A 21,768-nucleotide genomic window follows, 5' to 3' on the forward strand; every position below is an offset into this window, starting at 1 on the left:
GCACCCACCCCCATGTCCCTGTCCACTGCTGGTATTCCTCTGCACCCACCCCATGTCTGTGTCCACTGTTGGTATTCCTCTGCACCCACCCACCCACCCACCCACTTGCGCCCTTGCTGTGGTACACTGCTGTCCTGGGCATACACCACCCCCAATTTACAGCTGATGTGATGCACCAAGCCGTACACCTACATCCGTGGCGTGTGTACGCCTTGTATCCATCATGTAATGGGGCTGCAGGGATACGGGTGGTATGGCCTGTACCCATTGTCTGGGGGCGTGGGTACGGCCCGTACCACCATTGTGGCGGTGCCATAGGGGTACGCGTGGTACGGCCCGTACCCATGCTCTGGGGGCGTGGGTACGGGCCGTACCACCATTGTAGCAGTGATGTAGGGGTACGCGTGGTACGGCCCGTACCCATGCTCTGGGGGCGTGGGTACGGGCCGTACCACCATCGTGGCGGTGACATAGGGGTACGCGTGGTACGGCCCGTACCCATGCTCAGGGGGGTGTGGGTACAGGCCGTACCACCATAGTGGCAGTGACGTAGGGGTACGCGTGGTACGGGCCGTACCCACGCTCTGGGGGGCGTGGGTACGGGCCGTACCACACGTACCCCTACGTCACTGCCACAATGGAGGTACAGCCCGTACCCACGCCCCCCAGAGCGTGGGTACGGGTCGTACCACCATTGTGGCGGTGACGTAGGGGTACGCGTGGTACGGCCCATACCCACACTCTGGGGGGCGTGGGTACGGGCCGTACCACAATTGTGCGGTGATGTAGGGGTACGCATGGTACGGCCCGTACCCACACCCCCCAGAGCGTGGGTACGGGCCGTACCACCATTGTGACGGTGATGTAGGGGTACGCGTGGTACGGCCCGTACCCATGCTCTGGGGGCATGGGTACGGGCCGTACCACCATTGTAATGGTGACGGGTACAAGTCGACGTCCACTTCCGTTGTGGAGGTAGGTAGGGATTGGTGGACACGCCCCCCCCAGAGACCAGAGCCTGGAGGTCATTTCTGTGCAGGACATATGTATATTTGTAATTGGGTGGGGGTAATGTTTCCTGCCCCAGCCCCCCCCCCTTTGCCCCTGGGTGTTATTCTGACCTTCTGCGGCGTCTGCGTCGGTTTCTGAACATGAGGTCATAGGCTATGAGGGCCGGGATGACGCGTAGGTTGGGGTCCATCGCTGTCCGTCGCGTACCGGTGCTCCTTCTTCGCGTCGTCCTCAATTTCCCGGGAGTTTTTGGCTGCCGTAAAAAAATAGCGTTGCGGAGTGACGTAGGCACAGATCGTACTTGCTGGTCCGTAAAACATCCTTAGTTGGGCAGATATTATTGGTCTCCCAGGAGGACTTTTCAAGTTCTTATGAACCTTTGGGATCATATAAAACATCAGGATAATCGGGTGTTTCTGCTATAAAAATTGATATTTGGCCCATCTCAGGAGTTCCTGCTCCTTTCAGTAGCTCAACTTTTCATTAAAGTTTTCTTGCACACCTTCATATTCCTCCATTGTGATCCGTTTATAGCACTCCGTACATTCAATTGAAGTAGGGCTTCATTTTTAGGGAAAGTGTTGGATAGTGGAGGGGTAAAAATTACTATTCTCACTCCAGTGAGTGTAACAGTAGGGAAAGTGTTTGATAGTGGAGGGGTACAATTAATATTCCAACTCCAGTCAGAGTAACAGTAGAGAAAGTGTTGGATAGTGAATGGGTTAAAATTAATATTCCCACACAAGACAGTGCAACAGTAGGGAAAGAGTTGAATAGCGGAGGGGTAAAATTACTATTCCTACTCCAGTGAGTGCAACAGTAGGGAAACTGTTGGATAGCGAAGAGGTAAAAATGTATTCCCACACCAGTCAGTGCAACAGTAGGGAAAGTGTCAGATAGCGGAGGGTAAAAATCACTATTCCCACTCCAGTGAGTGCAACAGTAATAGTGGCGTGATAACATTTATTATTGCCACTCCAATCAGTGCAATAGTAGGGAAAGTGTTGGATAGCGGAGGGGTAAAAATTACTATTCTCACTCCTTTGAGCGCAACAGTAGGTAAAGTGTTGGATAGCGAAGGGGTGAAAATGACTATTCCCACACCAGTGAGTGCAACAGTAGGGAAAGTGTTGGATAGTGTCAGTATAAAATGTACTATTCCCACTCAATTCAATGCAACAGTAGGGAAAGTGTTGGATTGCCGAGGGGTAACATTTACTATTCCCACACCAGTCACTGCAACAGTAGGGAAAGTGTTGGATTGTAGAAGGGTAAAAATTACTATTTCCACTCCAGTGAGTGCAACAGTAGGGAAAGTGTTGGATAGTGAATGGGTAAAAATTACTATTCCTACACCAGTCAGTGCAACAGTAGGTAAAGTGTTGGATAGCAGAGGGGTAAATATTACTATTCCCACTCCAGTGATTGCAACAGTAGGGAAAGTGTTGGATAGTGGGGGGGGGGGGAATCACTATTCCCACTCCAATCACTGCAATAGTAGGGAAAGTGTTGGATAGTGGAGGGGTAAAAATGTATATTCCCAATCCAGTGAGTGCAACAGTAGGGAAATTGTTGGATAGCGATGGGGTAAAAATTACTATTCCCTCACCAGTCAGTGCAACAGTAGAGAAATTGTTGGATAACGGAGGGGTAAAAATTGCTAGTCTCACTCCAATCAGTGTAACAGTAAGGAAAGTGTTGGATAGCGGAGGGGTAAAAATTACTATTCCCACTCCAGTTAGTGCAAGAGTAGAGAAAGTGTTGGATAGTGGAGGGCTAAAAATTACTATTCCCAAACTAGTCAGTTCAACAGTAGGGAAAGTGTTGGACAATGGAGGTTTAAAAATTACTAGTCCCACTCCAGTGAGTGCAATTGTAGGGAAAGTGTTGGATAGCGAATGTGTTAAAATTACTATTTCCACACCAGTCACTGCAATAGTAGGGAATGTGTTGGATAGCGGAATGGTAAAAATTACTATTCCCACTCAAGTAAGTGCAACAGTAGGGAAAGTGTTGGCTAGGGAAGGGGTAAAAATTACTATTCCTACACCGGTCAGTGCAACAGTGGGGAAAATGTTGGATAGCAGAGGGGTAGAAATTACTATTCCCTCTCCAGTGAGTGCAACGGTGGAGAAATTGTTGGAGAACGGAGGGGTAAAAATTATTATTCTCACTCCAATCAGTGCAACAGTAGGGAAAGTGTTAGATAGTGGAGGGGTAACAAATACTATTCCCACTCCAGTGAATGCAACAGTAGGGAATGTGTTGGATTGCAGAGGGATAAGAATTATTATTCTCACTCCAGTGAGTTCAACAGTACAGAAAGTGTTGGATAGTGGTGTGATACAATTTACTATTCCCACTCCAATCAGTGCAACAGTAGGGAAAGTGTTGGATAGCAGAGGGGTAAAAATTACTATTCTTACTCCAGTGAGTGCAACAGTAGGGAAAGTGTTGGATAGCGAAGTGGTAAAAATTACTATTCCCCCACCAGTCAATGCAACAGTAGGGAGAGTGTTGGATAGTGGAGGGGTGAAAATTACTATTGCCACTCCAGCGAGTGCAACAGTTCGGAAAGTGTTGGATAGTGGCTGGATAATATTTACTATTCCCACTCCAATCAATGCAACAGTGGGGAAAGTGCGGGATTGCGGAGAGGGTAATATTTACTTTTCCCCCACCAGTCAGTGCAACAGTAGGGAAATTGTTGGATAACAGAGGGGTAAAAATTACTATTCCCACTCTAGTGAGTGCAACAATTGGAAAGTGTTGGATAGCGGAGGGGTGAAAAATACTATTCCCACTCCAGTGAGTGCAACAGTATGGAAAGTTTTGGATTGCACAGTGGTAAGAATTAACAATCTCACTCCAGTCAGTTCAAAACTAAATACAATCAAAATATTGACAACAAAAATATTTAAAAAACAAGATAAATTAAAAAATATATAAATATGTAAAATATTTAAATACAAATATATTTATTATTACAAACCTTAAAGAGACATATTATATTGTTAAATACATATGACAAATGCCTAAAATACTATATTAAATACAATAAAAAATTAATTCCAAAGAAATATTTTTAATTAGAATTTATTTGGAGACAAAAACATTAATTATTACATAAATGTACTTTTATATTTCCTACCCTATAACACCACACAATTCACAACCCACATCTAAATAAAAAAATAATTGTTAATTAAAAAACCAAATTAAAACTCCTAATAATTCATTAATTTCCCACACTTTACCACTATAATCTCCATAACCCACAGCTGAAATTGAACTTTAAAAAAATGAATTATACAATTAAAACTTATTTTCAAATAAAAAGCTAATAGTATTTAACAACTAATTATAAAATAAGTAACATTAATTTACTCCCCACGATGTACTCCTATACCAGTAAAACGCACACACAAACAATTTAAACAAATACCCTAATTAAATTCCATTAATTAGTTAATATTAATGATCAACTAATTATTAATTAATTAAACATAAATTACTTCCCACCCTTTACCCCTATAAACCCCACAACCCACACCTAAGATTTATTACACAATTACCATAATTAATTTTCAATCAACATTTTAATATAAATTAACAACTAATTATTAATTCTTCAAAAATTACTTCCCACCCTTTACCACTATAAACCCCACAACCCGCACCTGAAATTAATTATACAATTTCGATAATTAATTTTCCATCAATTAATATAAATTAACAACTAATTATTAATTCTTCACAAATTACTTCTGACCCTTTACCCAAATAAACACCACAACCCAGACATAAAAGAAATTACACAATTAGTATAATGAATTACCAATTAATTAACATTAATTAACAACTGATTAATAATTAATTGCATATAAATTACTTTCCATCCATTAACCCCTATCAACCCCACAACACGCACCTAAAACAAATGACATAATTACAGTAGTTAATGACCAATTAATTAATTATAATTAACTACCAATTCATAATTAATTACAAATAAATTACTTTCCACAATTAACACTATAAAATCACAAATAAATAAATATGAATAAATAAAAATAATCATTAATTTATTATAATGAAATTACTTCCCACCTCATTCCTCTCTAAACCCGCACCTAAAACAAATGACATAATTACAGTAGTTAATGACCAATTAATTAATTATAATTAACTACCAATTCATAATTAATTACAAATAAATTACTTTCCACAATTAACACTATAAAATCACAAATAAATAAATATGAATAAATAAAAATAATCATTAATTTATTATAATGAAATTACTTCCCACCTCATTCCTCTCTAAACCCGCAACCCGCTACAGAACTAAAAAACACAAAATGTACTTAATATAAAATTGATAACTACTAAAAATGTAACATATATTAAAAAATATTAACAATACTTAGACAAAAAACATACATCACATACATTTAAAATATAAACTAAAATACATAACATTAGTTAAAAAATCGATATTTGAAACAACTATACTTTTGCAAACGATAATAATGACTTCTATATTCTTGACCACGATATTCTTGCTGTCAATATTTCTGTGTCACGATATTTCCAACTCAATATTTGTGTGAGTCGACATTTCCAACTCGATATTCGAGTATCATGAACAACAACACATCAAATATTCAAATTAAAAACATAATTTAACTTAAGTAATAAACACAGTAGAATTGTTTCAGATTCCGTATGCCACTTAAGAACACAACAATGGACTTTAGAAACGTTTGCATGGTCATCATACTGAGATGATGAGTGGAATGAAAGAATCATTCAAGAGAATGTCATCTGATATCTCTACCTTGTACCCAGGTTACAGGAAAATTAGGTAAGGGTTCAGATAATGTTCTTTTATTAGTTGAGGCATGCTAATGACCTTTGTGAGGCTGGAAAACATGTAAGAAAAGGCTTTTTCCTCTGTTAAATCACATCTGAGACTGCATCAACATTAACTTGGATGGGCAGTAATGAGACTGCCTCCTTCACAGAGTAATTTTACTCACAGAGCAGTAAAATTACATTTGTAACAATGTTTATTTCTAAAATGTTAAGAATCTCAAAAGCCTTTGTTAACACAACTAGTTGCCTGGTATTGTGCAACATCTGGTGCACATTGCAGAGCTCACATCATTCCAGTGGTGTGAGAGATTATTGTGTACCTCTCTTTATTGGGTCCGAAACCAAGAGAGGGCTGAATGACACTTCTGCACTTCTGCAGGTATCTCACTATGACCACTAAGACAACCATTATCAGCCTTTTATGGCAAGCAGCAATTCTTGTTCTGCATTTTGGTTCACAGTGCTATTAACATCATTCGGAACATCTATGACGACCTATTTAATTTGATCAGCCTTCTAGACACCTGAGTTTGTGGTAGATGGATTTACGGTGTTATCATTCACTTCATCCTTCTCTGTGGTAGTTTATGTGCCTATAAGTAAATCCCTTATCATATCTCATTGTACAGCTGGCAGGGAATGATTTGCCTTGGGATGCTGCAGAACTTGAAGAAGGTAAGTGGTTTGTGTAAGGAAGTCTGTGGCTGCTGTGCTATTACCTGAGATATCCAGAGTGTGGATTTGTGAGATTGTAGTGCTTCTAGGAATACTGCCAATGTGTCGGGGGTGGAGGTGTGATCAATATGCAGTAAACGACTTTTGGTCTATGGAACAGCAGCTTTTCAGAGTTTGATGCTGACCACTGACCTTTTATCTCATGCCTTGCAAAAAGATAAACAAGTGTTGATGTCACCTAGACTTACTCATACATATGATTTGCACGTGTTACATTAAATACATACTACTTAAGAACCTACTACATTGCACGCAATTGTACATAAAATCCCTCATTGGACATGCCAAATGCCTGGTTCAATATTTCCAATAAAAACACATGCCCTACACATGTTACTGATAATGATTTTAAGTCAGCATTTAAATTCCACAGCCCAGAAAAGTACAATGGTATGGTCTTCTGCCCATTCCATTGAATAGAGAAGCTGACATTTTCTTTAACATGACAATGACTGTCTTCCTTTCAGAAGTTGGGTATCGTTTCCAGGCATAAGAGATTTGAGAACCCATCAATGCAAACATGCAACAGGCTAAATAGAGATCATGTACCATACAATGGTGGGTTCCACATTTAGCATATGTGGTTTTGTTGCAAGTCAGCAAGAGACCCTGTGGCGATGATTTGTTGAATGTGTGTTAGCAAACATTTCATGTTCACATCACTACTCATCCATTAGCATGCTTTGAGTCCAATGGTAGGACACCTCTACAATGCATCCTTTACTATGCAACACCTTTACCATGCAGTCCTTACCACACAGTAAGTACCACACAAGCCATTTTAAAGTACCTTAGAATGTTTGGGCCTGATTTAGATCTTAGCAGATGGGTTACCCCATCCACTGAAGGCTAAAACCCATCCACCAAGTTCTAAATTAGGCCCTATGACTTTATCACACAGATACTTTTTTTTTGTTTTGTTTAATAATAGCTTTATTAAATTAAGGTAAATGTGTACAGTCTTTTTTATAAAATGAAAATTCCAAAATAACAGAAATGTATAATGTCTTAAGAACAGTACAAGAGAAAAAAAAAACTCCAATAAAGAAATAATATATTTAGTTGACCAAGTACAATAAGATATTAATTCTATACCTGTTTCAAAAAAGGTCAATTTATATTTTATAAGGTGTAAAGAGGAAAGAGAAAGGAGAAAGAAAATAGGGAAGTGAAGGAAAGAAAAGATAAAGGAAAAGAGAAGGAAAGAAGATACAGGAAATATGTGCTATAGATTCTAGACTTAGATTATATAAGAAACACATCATATATTAACCATATCATATAAGAACATTGGTTGAGTCATAGTTAGTATATAGAGCAATAAACATAGCAAAACAAACAATAAAAACAAACCCTCTATTGGAAAACAATCATGGGAGGCTGAAAGACCATTGAGGAGGCTTTGGAGGCTTTATAATTTTTGTTTAAATAGTCAGTGAGAGGTGACCAAAACAAATCCTTCTTAATCATCAGTAATGTGGAGCTAGCTGATGCAGTATCAAGTGTTTGATGGTAACAAAGAAGATTCACCAACTTATTATCAAACATGACAAGCATTCTTCCAGTTGGACGTAATGACTTGAAATGCAAGGGCAATTAACAGATCCACGAATTTACCTAACTTAGGATTTACTAACCAAAAGCGTGAGGAACTTCCACCAAAAACGTGTTGAATATCAAAAGTAAGGTCAATAGAACAAATAGTGGAGATTGTCCTACACACCTTAGACCAAAAGGCGTTAATGGGTGGGCAAAGAAAAATCAACTGTAAATATGTGTCAAGACCAACATGAGTTAGGTAGAGCTGAGCTATATTTATGTAAGGAAAAGGGAGTAATATACAACCTATTATAAAAGTAATAAAGAGTTTGGGTAGTACTGGCATTTGGGTAGAAAAGAAAGATTAATTGGTTCCGGAGGTGGGACGAGAGGAAGAGATTGTGTTTGCTGACCCATGGAAAGAGATTGCAAAAGGGCAACCCAAAGAGATTCATACGGAGAAGTGTCAACAGAAGAAATACCAAATTTAGTTTGAATCTCCGAGGAAGAGAGTGGAGTCATCCCACACAGTAACTCTTTGATTGGAATTATGCTCTTCTGTAGTGGAGACATGGGTCGTGTAAAAATATGTGAAGAAACTATAATAGAGTATTTAATGGGAAGTGAGGAGGAAGCATAAGGGGTTTCGAAAAATGTGCAAGAGAGTGTAAAGAATATGATGATATAAGGGAGTCCTCCAATTTACGCCATATACTGCTAGACAGAGAGTCACTGCTGCTCATAAAAGGCAAGACTTGCTTTAGCACAAATGCTGAATGGTATTGTTGAAAATTCTGAAAATTCACACCGACCAATTCTTTGGGTTTCTATAAAGAGTCTATGCAAATGCAGGCTTATTTCCCTCTCCAAAAGAAAACATCAAGGTATTTATTAAGTGCCTTGATAATTTTTAAAGGAAGGGTAACATAGACAGATACAAATTCACGTCTGGTAGCATAATTTTTATAGTGGCCAATCTACCCCACCTGGAAAGATATAAGGGAGACCATATTTCTGTCATTTGAAGAATCTTATATTGAACATCTTCTAAATTAATCTGAATGGTTTTGCCATGGAGGTGGAGTATTTAATTCCCAAACATGTAATAAAGCGAGAGGTCCATTTAAACCCCATATCAACAAGCATATCTTTAAGACAATATTTTTTGATAGGGAGAACCTCAGACTTAAAAAAGGTTCTTTATATCCGGATTAAGCAGAATAGGATGATAAAAGATTTGCAAACGTAGGTATCGACGTTTGAGGAACTGATACAAAAAGAACCACATAATCCACATACGCTGTGAATTTGATTTCAGCATCTTTATACCAGAATACATGAAAGAAAGAGGAGTTTTGCAGAGTATGCAAAAATGGTTCTAAAGACAAAATAAAAAGAAGAGGAGACAGAGGACATGCTTGCCTGGTGCCCCGTAAAAGAGAAAAATATGAAGACTGAATACCATTGAGAAAGATGGATGTCTTTGGAGAGGAATATAGTATAGCTATATATTTGAGAAAAGAGGGACTAAAGCTGTGCCACTCAGAAGCACGCATCATAAATCACCAGTGTACGCGATTAAAAGGCCTTTTCGGCATCTAAAGTTATGGCAGCGATAGGTGTGGTATTAACCGAAGCAACATGTAGAATATAACAAAAAACTAGAATTATCAGTCATGTGTCTACCCTTTATAAAGTCAGTTTCCCCTAAACTGACCATATCAGAAATTAGTGGAGAAAGCCTAATGGCTAAGGGGCCCATTAGGATGGCGGTCGGAAAAGCACCCCAACCGCCAAGGAAGTGGAAAAAACTGCCCGCTGGCACCGTGGAAAAACCGGCTACCAAATTTGGATCAACCGCCCAAAAACACCGGGGCCAAGAAAAGCCGTCCGTAGCGGGCGGAGATTGCCCAAATCCATCCGTGGCAGTCGGATACGCAGCGGAAAGACACCGCACTGAAAATTAGGACATCCCCGACGGTCCCACGGTACGTACCACTGTCTCCGACCACCGCGGTCGCACAATGCGATGAATGGGAGAGCCAGCAGAAGAGCTGCAGCATAGCCACCGCTGCGGACGAACCGTGAAAAATATGGTGGACAAAGCAAAAAATCCACAATAAGGCCAAAAAGTGCACCCAGAAAGCTATACATGTCCCCAAATACACAAAACACACCCCACTGACACAACCACATGGCAAAAAGAAAAATACAATTCCCAGGACAACACACCTGACAGCAATACCCCAATTGGACACACCCACATAGCTGAGTATAAAACCAGCCCCTTCCCTGACCACAATCCTTTGCAATACTCCATGAGAGAAGGGATACACACACCAGCTGAAAGCAGAGGCAAAGAACACAACATCACTAGCCACACCACACACAGCACCACCACCACCACTTCCACACCTGTACAACTAACCCCCTGCACATCACACACCATACACATCACAACCACACCCACCACTCACACTCCTGCACCCACAACCACTTTGCACACCACACACCATGGCCACACAGAAAATGCCCAAATTCACAGAGAGAGAGTTGGCAGTCATGGTAGATGAGATAGTCAAAGTGGAACCACAGCTTTTTGTTAGCCTGGTCCAACAGACACCATTAGCCACAAGGACACAAATGTGGGCAAGGATAGTCCAAAGGGTCAATGCTGTAGGGACCACCCGAAGATCAAAAAAGGAGATCATGAAGCGGTGGCATGATCTGAAGAGGGTTGACAGGGAGAGGAGGAACAAGAACCGTGAGCTGGCTCAGAGGACTGGCGGTGGCCCTCCCATTCCACAAAATCCATTTACACCATGGGAGGAGAAGGTGCTTGCCATACTGCATCCAGAGAGTCTCACAGGTAAGTACAAACAAATGACTACCACCACTCTGCTATGTACAGTCTCACACAACTACAAAGCTCAACCACCTAGGACAAATTCCATCCATCTGCACCACACATTCACAAAAACATGTCTCACAGATCCAACATTCACCCACTCCCATTCACCCCAAACATAGGGCCCGATTCACAGAACTAACTTAAGACAAAATCCTAAACTTACTACCATTTTGGTATTCACAGAAGGCACTTACTCATTTTGGTATTCACAGAAGGCACTTACTCATTTCGGTATTCACAGAAGTTAGGAGTCCTAACTTTAGGACACCTAAATGCCTTCTGTGTATACCCAAAGTCTTAAAATTAGGATTTTTCTCAGTTTAGTAGTAGTATAGTTAGGACTCCTAACTTTAGGACTCCTAAATGCCTTCTGTGAATACCGAAAGTCTTAAAATTAGGATTTTTCTCAATTTAGTAGTAGTAAAGTTAGGACTCCTAACTTTAGGACACCTAAATGCCTTCTGTGAATACCGAAAGTCTTAAAATTTGGATTTTTCTCAGTTTAGTAGTAGTATAGTTAGGACTCCTAACTTTAGGACTCCTAAATGCCTTCTGTGAATACCGAAAGCCTTAAAATTAGGATTTTTCTCAATTTAGTAGTAGTAAAGTTAGGACTCTTACCTTTAGGACTTCTAAATACCTTCTGTGAATACTGAAAGCCTTAAAATTTGGATTTTTCTCAGTTTAGTAGTAGTATAGTTAGGACTCCTAACTTTAGGACTCCTAAACTGAGAAAACTCCTAATTTTAAGACTTTCGGTATTCACAGAAGGCATTTAGGAGCCCTAAAGTTAGGACTCCTAACTTCTGTGAATACCGAAGTGAGTAAGTGTCTTCTGTGAATACCAAAATGAGTAAGTGCCTTCTGTGAATACGAAAATGGTAGTAAGTTTAGGATTTTGTCTTAAGTTAGTTCTGTGAATCGGGCCCACTGATGCCAACATTACCATGGGGGCATGTGTACAGGGAGTACAACTCCCACCAGGCCCCCTTGGCCCACAGCATCTGCAAGATGGAACCCTCCCCCCACCCCACCCAGAAGCAGTTGGAAGCCATTGCAGTACACCAAACAAACTTACAGGTAGGTAGCCATCTTCACAATGAGGGTGTGTGTGGGTGGGAGACCTGTACCACTACTCCCACCATGCCCCCTGGCCCACACCTCAGCAGGATGTAGCACTCCACATCACCCAGAAGCAGTTGAAAGCCATTGTCCCACTACAAACAAACAGGTAGGTAGCCATCTTGCCATGGAGGCTGTTTGGGGGTGGGAGGTCTGCACTACCACTCCCACCATGCCCCCTGCCCCCCACCTCAGCAGGATGGAGCCCTCCCCCACCCCACCAAGAAGCAGTTGGAAGCCATTGCAGTACACCAAACAAACTTACAGGTAGGTAGCCATCTTCACAATGAGGGTGCGTGGGTGGGAGGCCTGTACAACTACTCCCAACATGCCCCCGGCTCACACCTCAGCAGGATGGAGCCTTCCCCCCACCCCACCCAGAAGCAGTTGGAAGCCATTGCAGTACACCAAAAAAACTTATAGGTAGGTAGACATCTTCACAATGAGGGTTTGGGTGGGTGGGAGGCCTGTATCACTACTCCCACCATTCCCCCTGGCCCACACCTCAGCAGGGTGGAGGCCTCCCCCACCGCACCCAGAAGCAGTTGGAAGCCATTGCAGTACACCAAACAAACTTACAGGTAGGTACCCATCTTCACAATGAGGGTGTGTGTGAATGAGAGGCCTGTAACACTACTCCCACCATGCCCCCTGGCCCACACCTCAGCAGGATGGAGCCTTCCCCCACCCCACCCAGAAGCAGTTGAAAGCCATTGCAGTACACCAAAAAACTTATAGGTAGGTAGCCATCTTCACAATGAGGGTGTGGGTGGGTGGGAGGCCTGTATCACTACTCCTGCCATGCCCCCTGGCCCACACCTCAGTAGGATGAAGCCCTCCCCCCACCCCACCCAGAAACAGTTGGAAGCCATTGCAGTACACCAAACAAACTTACAGGTAGGTAGACTGATTATTCTGTCCTGTGACCCCACTGAGAAGGATGTAAGCTTCCACCACACACATGCACATGTGTGACATAACAAACCAAAATGTGGGCACATTACAGGTAAGTAGCCAGTACGTGCACCCACCCATTTGTCACAAATTACATGGTGACATATGACAACACCAGCCCTCCCATTGCACAAAGAGGCACACCTACCCCATTGCCAAACACAGTGTGCACATAGGTAAGCTAAGGAAACTGTCACAGCTACCAAAGTGTGACACACCAATGCACATGTAGAAGAAAGTCAGGGCACAATCATGCACAGCACCTATTTACAAGTGCATCGCCATGGGGCAAGTGCAACAAGGACCATTCGAAAAATACGAAGGCTTGTGTGGTGGTACAAATCAAGATATTCACATGACAGGACAAAGGTATGCAGGAGATGACAATGGCCAGTCCATGGCCAGATGTGACGCCTGCCAGGTCAGAAAAATCAACAATGAGTCCTCACTTAAAAACATGTTATGCCCTCAGACCTTGTCTGTGCGTGTGATGTAAAGCAATGGTCGCAATGAGGAATAGAAGAAAAGCCCGTGAACTGTAACCTAACATCCTGCCCTAGGAATAGTCACACATATGCAACGAAATGGCAGCACCATAAGGCCCACTAAACAACCTGAAAACCTGAAAGCCGAAAAGAAAATACTGTGACCCTGTGAAAATACCCTAAACAAACATGATATCCGACTAATTACCCAAAGAGTCAAGGTACTCCCTCGCCTTTATCTCAGATACAAAATAATGGGTCCTCCCTTCATTGATAACCTTTAGCTGAGCGGGATTTATCAGGTAGGCCTGTAGTTTTTTTCCTGGAAGGGTTTAATGAGCTGCCGAAGTCTCCATCTCCTTTCTTCCGCAACATGGCAGAAATCTGGCCGAACGAAGAATGAAACTTCCCTCACTGGTCCTCCTCGCATCCGGTCTTGCCTTCTCTGCGATTAATTGCCTCAGTACGAAATTGCCAAGAAAGATTAGAATAGCCCTTGGCTTGTCCCCTTCCCTCGCGTTTTTCCGAACTTGCAGGGGAGTGTGTGGAGGGGGCCGGGGAGTAGGGGGGGGGTGAGGGGGGAGTGGGGAGGGGAAATTGGGTGTGGGGGGTAAAAAGAAAAAATTAGATAATCTGGTGTTGTAAGGAGATTGACAGTTATGAATCTGGTTGGTTCAGTGTTGCAACTGCGTTAGTTGGGATAATGTTACAGAATATTCTGAGACAAACAGGGTATACAGCGGCAAGGATGATCAGAAAGTTATATAATCCGAACATTAGAATATGTACAGTCAACGTTAGCGGACTGAATGACTGGAAGAAACGCCAAAAGTTGGATTATTTTGTTAAATATAACGGGATAGATGTACTTTGTTTGCAAGAGACCCACCTGCCGTGGGCCAAACGGAACTTACTATGTATTAGGGGTTTTGACCTGATAGCCTGCACATCACAGACATCTACAACTAGGGGGCTTGCAATCCTAGGTAGATCATCTTTAGGGGGGGCGAAGCGGGTTAAAAGCGATAGTTTGGGCAGGTGAGTCATTGCAGAGCTGAGTTTAGGATATACAATTTGTTCAATTTACGGGTCAAATTGTGATGATCCAGATGTTTTTGACTTCCTGGAAGAAGAGCTAGCGGGCTGGCCAACCCCCATGATAGTTTGTGGTGATCTAAACATATCCACTGGCTGGCATAATGCATTTAAGTACACAGGACGAAAACCCAGGGTGTTTCGGGCTATGTCCTCCCTAATGAGCTCACATGGGCTAAAGGATGTTTGGGGTGAAAAGGAGCCACAGAACCCTGGGTATACGTATTTCTCGCACCCGTTCCAAAAATACTCTAAACTAGATTCTTTCTTTATGTCGATGTCAGAACTGAATAGAGTTAGTATAAAGAAAATCCCAAGAATAATCTCTGACCACAATCCGCTGATCTTATCTTGTAGAATAGATTTAGCAGAGAAAAGTCATACCAGCTGGACCTTTGAAAGAAGGTTATTATCGGATCAAAGATTTTTAGAACATATTAAAAAATGGACAGGGGAGTTCTTTGACGCAAACCGCTATAGTACATCCAGGAACGGCGTCTGGGAAGCTTTTAACCTCTTCTGTGCCCATGACGAGATAGTCTCGTCATGGAGCACAGTCGCGCTGTGCCCATGACGAGACCATCTCGTCATGACACCCATCCACGAGAGAAATGCCAGGCACAGGAGGGGGAAAAGGCCTGGCAGCAAAAGGGTTAAGGCGGCTCTTAGGGGGAAAACCATTAGCTGCTCAGCGAGAATAAGGAAGGCAGACAGGGGAGAGCTAGATAGGCTTATGGGTGATCTAGCGAAGGCGGAGGAACTGCACATTAGGAACATTGGTAGCGGTGTAGATTTGACGGAGAGCCAAAGAAGTTTGGCGATTATTAAAGCCGAACTTCAAAAATTGGTTACACAGAAGGCAGTAGGGGATTATCAGGCTTCAAGGGCTAAGCGGTATGAGACAGGGGAGCAGGCAGGTAGGGTTCTGGCACTTCGTATCAGACAGGATAGAACGAGGAACATCATATCGAGCATACAAGAGGACGGTAAGAACAACTCGGAGTCAAAGGAAATTTTAAAGGTCTTTAAAAATTTCTATCAAAAACTGTACGATGAAGAGAGCCGTCAAGGACAACAAATGGTGGAGAATGGCAATAGGGGCCCAATGCTGGATGAACTATCTAGAGAAGAGCTAGATAGGGACATGACTGGAAGCGAGATTCAGGCTGCCCTACGGGAACTTGCTGCCGGCAGCAGGCCCCGACGGAATCCCCCTGGAAGTCTATAAAAACATCGAATCTGAGGTAGTCCCTATCTTGCTGGATCTCTTCAATGGCATACTGTGCACAGGGGACATTCCAGATTCTTGGAAAGAGACCAATATAATTATCTTTCACAAGAAGGGCAAACCCAAGGAGAACCCAGGTTCTTACCGGCCTATCTCGCTCATTAATGCGGATACTAAACTGTACTCGAAAATCTGGGCTAAAAGGCTGGGGAGGGTCATTGGCGGTCTTGTCTCTCCTTGGCAGCATGGGTTTGTGCCTGGGCGAGGCACGACGGACCACATTCGCCGAGCTATCGTGTTGTTTGATGCCCATGCTGCCGGGGGGGAGAGATGGCCATGATCCTCCTCGACGCGGAGAAAGCGTTTGACCGCGTGGTCTGGGAGTATTTGTGGGGTATCCTTGTAGGCAGGGGATTTGGTCCCAAGGCCATCAGAGCTCTTAGAGCTATGTATAAAGATCCGGTGGCCAGGGTGTCAGTAATGGGAGAGAGTTCGGAGAAAATTGTGATCAAGAGAGGAACGCGTCAGGGCTGTCCCTGTTCCCCGATCCTCTTCTCACTATATATAGACCCCCTGATTCGAAGAATCTTGGGCTGCCCTCAGATTAGTCCAGTGACGTTGAACGGGTATACAAGTAAACTGCTAGCATACGCTGACGATCTGGCGGTTCTTAATACCGATCCGCAGCAGGCGTTGCCTGTACTTGCAGAGCTGGCGAAGGACTTTGGTAGTAGGTCTGGGTATCTGCTAAATGAGGGGAAGACCCAGATTATCTGCACTAAGAACATTATTAAGTCGGACAGTAGATACGTAGACTCAGCGGTCTATTTAGGGGTAAGAATTAACGCCTCAGTGGATAAGGTCATCACAGAAAACTACTGCCCCCTTATGGGATCGATTGAAGCAGAATTAAAGAGGCTGGATGTATTACACCTCTCTCTGGTAGGGAGGGTAAACGTCCTTAAAATGTCAATATTCCCGAAGGTCCTTTACTTGTTTCGTGCCATCCCATTATTGCTGGAGGAAAAACTATTAAAAAATCTGGAAACAATATTTAACAGGTTTATCTGGCAATATGGGAAGACTAGGAGCTCCATGAAGCTTATGTCACTCCCGTATGAAAGGGGGGGCATGGCCTTACCAAATCTTCGCTTATATCATCTATCCTGCCTTCTGGCTCGAATGTCAATACTTTTCCAATCGGTCCCCAGCTCGGAAGCAGCCCAGGGAGAGTATCAGGATCCCCCATCTATTTTTGAGCTTTTATTGGGGAAGAAGGCTGTTGGGCTACTTTTGAGTGAGGTGGATCGGAGATATTATAAGAAGGCCCGGTTTAAGATTGTGGGTGGGGTTTGGGGGACATGGAAAGCCATCCAAAAGCTGCTGTAAATTCCTAAGATTAATGCGCATCTCCTCCTCTGGAACTCTAACCTGTTCCCTCATATGGGTAGGGACAGGAATTGCCCGTTTTGGAAAGAACATGGAATTAGAACTATAGGGGACATTATGGAGGGTGGGGAGGTCCTCAGGTTTGAAGTGATTCAGCATAAGTTTGGGATTCCGTCTAACCATTGGTTTCTGTACGGACAGCTAGTCCAAACGCTGATGGCCTTTAGACCGAGGATCTCTGTAACAAGACTCTTCCCCTTGATTGATTATTTATGGAACGGGGGTAATAAAATAAAATTCGTCTATAACCATCTATTGGTGGGTATTCAGGACGATTTGGAGAAAACAGAATCTGCAATTGCAGGGAAATTAGGCGATCCTGATGTGGATGTAGATCTAGCGCTTGCATTAAAAAAGAGACTATTTCGATCTTCTAACCTACGGGCTCAGCATTACAAAACGCTGTTTAATTTGTATCTTAATCCGGCGAAGTTGTATGCCTGGGGCTTGGTGGAGAACGATAAGTGTCCTAGATGCGATAATGGTCCTGCGGATCTAATCCACATGTTCCACCAGTGTGATAAGCTATCTACGATATTAAGGGAAATTTCAAATTTTCTGGAGGGGCTGCTAGAATGTAGGACTGTTTTATCCCCTACCCTGATGCTGCTAGGCGTAGATAGGAAATTGGAGCTGGGTAGTGCTGCTGAAGCCTTGGTTTTTATATCTACTGCTGTGCTGCGTATCCTCTTTTCAGCAGGCTGGAAAGATTCCTCCCCTCCCACTTTTCAAATGTGGAGTGCAAGGCTGCTTGGAGTGCACAATATTGAGTCTTGCCTATACGAGTTAAAAGGTAAAAAATTAAAGGAATTAGGAAGAAACATCTGGGCACCACTTGCCATTTGGAGGAGTTCGAGCGCCTAATTATTGCTTTATTTATTTCCCGTTTATTTATGGTTTAGAACTATTGCCTTATTATTATTCTAATAGTTTGGCTTTGTATTATATGTATTTATTATGGTTATTAACTTGTAACGTGTTTATTTTATGGTTTAATAGGAATAACTATATAATGAATTTGTGTAAACGTTTTTGTATGACACCAGTAAACCTCAATAATATATATAAAAAAAAAAAATACATGTTATGCCAGGCCCTAGATGTCAACAAGTCCCTGTAATCATTAATTGTGCACGGGTTGCATGGTATGCCTTGACACCTCACACCATAGACATGTAATGCATGTACCACTGCATCATGTCAGGAAGCATAGTAGTGCACACAGTAAACAATGTGATGATCTGTCAATTGTGCAGTGTACAAAAAGTGAATGACACACAGCTAACACAACGCTTGCTGGGTGCACTACAGTGATCATTTCCCAACTGTCCTCAGACCCCACTGGCCCTGCAGCAGGGCCCCTCCCTGCCAAACGACGAAGGGTCCGTCCTAAGAGAACCCTGGGAGTGTCTGGAGGCAAAGCACCTGCCAGACGCCAGTCACAGAGTCAGCCATGATGGCAACCCTCTCCACCACTACATTGACTTTTTGGACTGTCCTCCCCCACACTGCCTTGTGAATGGCATCTGTCTGTTGGACTGGGTCCAACTCAGTCAACTCACTGCTCCACCACCCATGGAAATGTACACCCCCCCTCGCATCTCACCATTGCAAATAAAATATCCTTACACACATGTTGTTGTGTCTGCTCCGTCTTTATTGCAGGATGTACAGTCTTCAACATGATCACAAAGCACAAGGAGCATGGGATGTATGTAGGCAAGGAGAAGTTGAAGGTACCTAGGGAAACACAGCAAAACTACTTTCACTGGTCTGGGTGTGGCATCACAGACATCACACAACACCTACAATCAGGATGACCGAACATGCACATGTCACAATGGGCAACAAGTGTCAACATACACGTCCTATAGATGTTCCCAAATGACCTGTCCCAGAAACATTGCCAACCACCACTGAGTCTACAACTGGCTGCTGTTACAATTCTCACATGCCCCTTCACGACAACAGCAAAATCAGCAGACAATGGGTATGTTGCACATTGTCACCCACCTTCAAGTGAAGTAGTGTGTGATGAGCTGTTCACGCAGGTCAACACCTTCCTCCTCTCCCTTGTCCTCATCACTGGACATGGGTTGGTTTGCAGGCTGGGGCCTTGGGTCCTCACCATCATCCAGGAGCAGGGGAATTTCCTTGTGAATGGCTAGCTTGTGGTGCATGCAGCATGCCACTACAATCTGACACACCTTCCCGGGAGAGTATGCCAGTGCACCTCCGGTCTTGTCCAGGCAGCGGAAACGTGACTTGAGCAGACCAAAAGTACGCTCCACCAGACGACGTGTCCTCCCATGTGCCTCATTGTAGCGGACGTCAGCTGGGGTCCTGGGATTCCTCAGAGGGCTCAGCAACCAGGGACGGTTGGGATATGCAGAGTCACCTAGGTTTGACAAACACAAATAGACATTGCAATATCGCTGAGGCTGAGGGCAGCAGGTCACACACCAAGCGCGCCATACAACTAGGCATACTCACCCACAATCCATGCACGCTCAGGAAGCAGATTAGCCATCAGCTGGGGCACAATGCTGTTCCGCAGGATGTAGGAGTCATGGGCCGAGCCTGGTAATTTGGCACACACGTGGGAGATGATCATATCTGCCAGGCACACCACCTGCACATTTATGGAGTGGTAATGCTTGCGATTCCTGTAAATGTGCTCAATTGCCTGTGGTGGCACAAGCCCGACATGGGTGCAATCAATGGCACCAACAACATTGGGGATGTGTCCAAGGGGATAGAAGTCTCCCTTCACAGCTGGCAATTCAGCACCCCTGGGGAAATGGATGTATCTGTCCTTGTATATCATCATGGTGGAAAGTACATCATGCAGCACCAAGCTGAACATCGGTTGTGACATCCCACCAGCGCTGGCCGCTGTCTCTTGGAACGATCCAGTGGCAAAAAAATGCAGGGCCGCCATCACATTATAAGTAGGGGTGAAAGCTGTTGGATGTATCCGGCGAGACTGCAGGTGGGGCTCCAACAGATCACAAAGGGTTTTCAGGGTGGCTATATCCAGATGGCATTTCCATATGATCGCCACATCCTCCATGTCCTCCAGCACCGTCAAGTGACGAATCAAATTTGGACTCCTCCTATTTGAGATGATAGTGGACACATGTCAATGCAATACATCATGAGATGTGCACAGCATATCACGTTCTGGATGACACAACGACAACAATGACTGACATCAATATTGACTAACAGACCAGCTTACATGTAGGGACGCCTTGAGCTACACAAAGGGCACACCTGTCAACTTACACAAGACAAGTACCTCAAACACCACCTTGGTCAATGTGAATGCACATAGGGAGATGGCCACATTTCACATGGGCACGCCTGGGAGTATAGCATCTAGCATATGTGTAAAAAATCCAACCCACTGTCTCATACCTAGCTGCTGTACCTGTCACACCTTAATGCGTCATTATAACCTGGCACACATCCACCACACAATGACCACAGTCGGCGCAGGAATGACGAATGTGTGCATGAGCAGACATGATAGGCAATGCAAAATAGACCATCATTCATTGAGACGAGTATCGGTGTGATTGTCACTGCACCTCAACACATTGACATGTGTCCACATTGTAGAGTCCAGAACAACACTGTCCTGCCTACACGACCATCAAATCCATCAGTGACATGTGAGTGAGTACAGGTCAATCTACGAAATCACAACCACAAACATGGCATGTGCAGCCATCAGTGGAGTAAATGGAACATTGGCATCGTGTGCACAATGATGTGCCATTGACCATGTGGGCACTATGCACTGTTTATGTTTGCCAGATGGCCATTGCGATTGTATGGCACCCAAATCGCGGTAGCTACCACCTGGCCCCAGAGGTGTGTCACCAGCACCCCCCATTTACAAAAGTGCAGTAGTGATAGGCATGGAGACATGCCCAAATGGTGATTGGCATGCTCCGCTGCCCAAATCGCGGTGCCTCATGTGAATGTATGGCACCCAAATCGCAGTAGCTACCGCCTGGCCCCAGCGGTGTGTCACCACCACCCCTCATTTACACAAGTGCAGTAGTGATAGGCATGGAGATATGCCCAAATGGTGGTTGGCATGCCCTGCCGCCCAAATCGCGGTGCCTCATGTGAATGTATGTCACCCAAATCGTGGTAGCTATCGCCTGGCCCCAGCGGTGTGTCGCCAGCACCCTCCATTTACGCAAGTGCGGTAGTGATAGGCTTGGAGATATGCCCAAATGGTGGTTTGCATGCTCTGCCACCCAAATCGCGGTGCCTCATGTGAATGTATGGCACCCAAATCGCGGTAGCTATCACCTGGCCCCAGCGTTGTGTCTCCAGCACCCTCC

This window comes from Triturus cristatus, chromosome 1_2, assembly GCF_964204655.1.
Source record: "Triturus cristatus chromosome 1_2, aTriCri1.1, whole genome shotgun sequence".
NCBI lineage: Eukaryota > Metazoa > Chordata > Amphibia > Caudata > Salamandridae > Triturus > Triturus cristatus.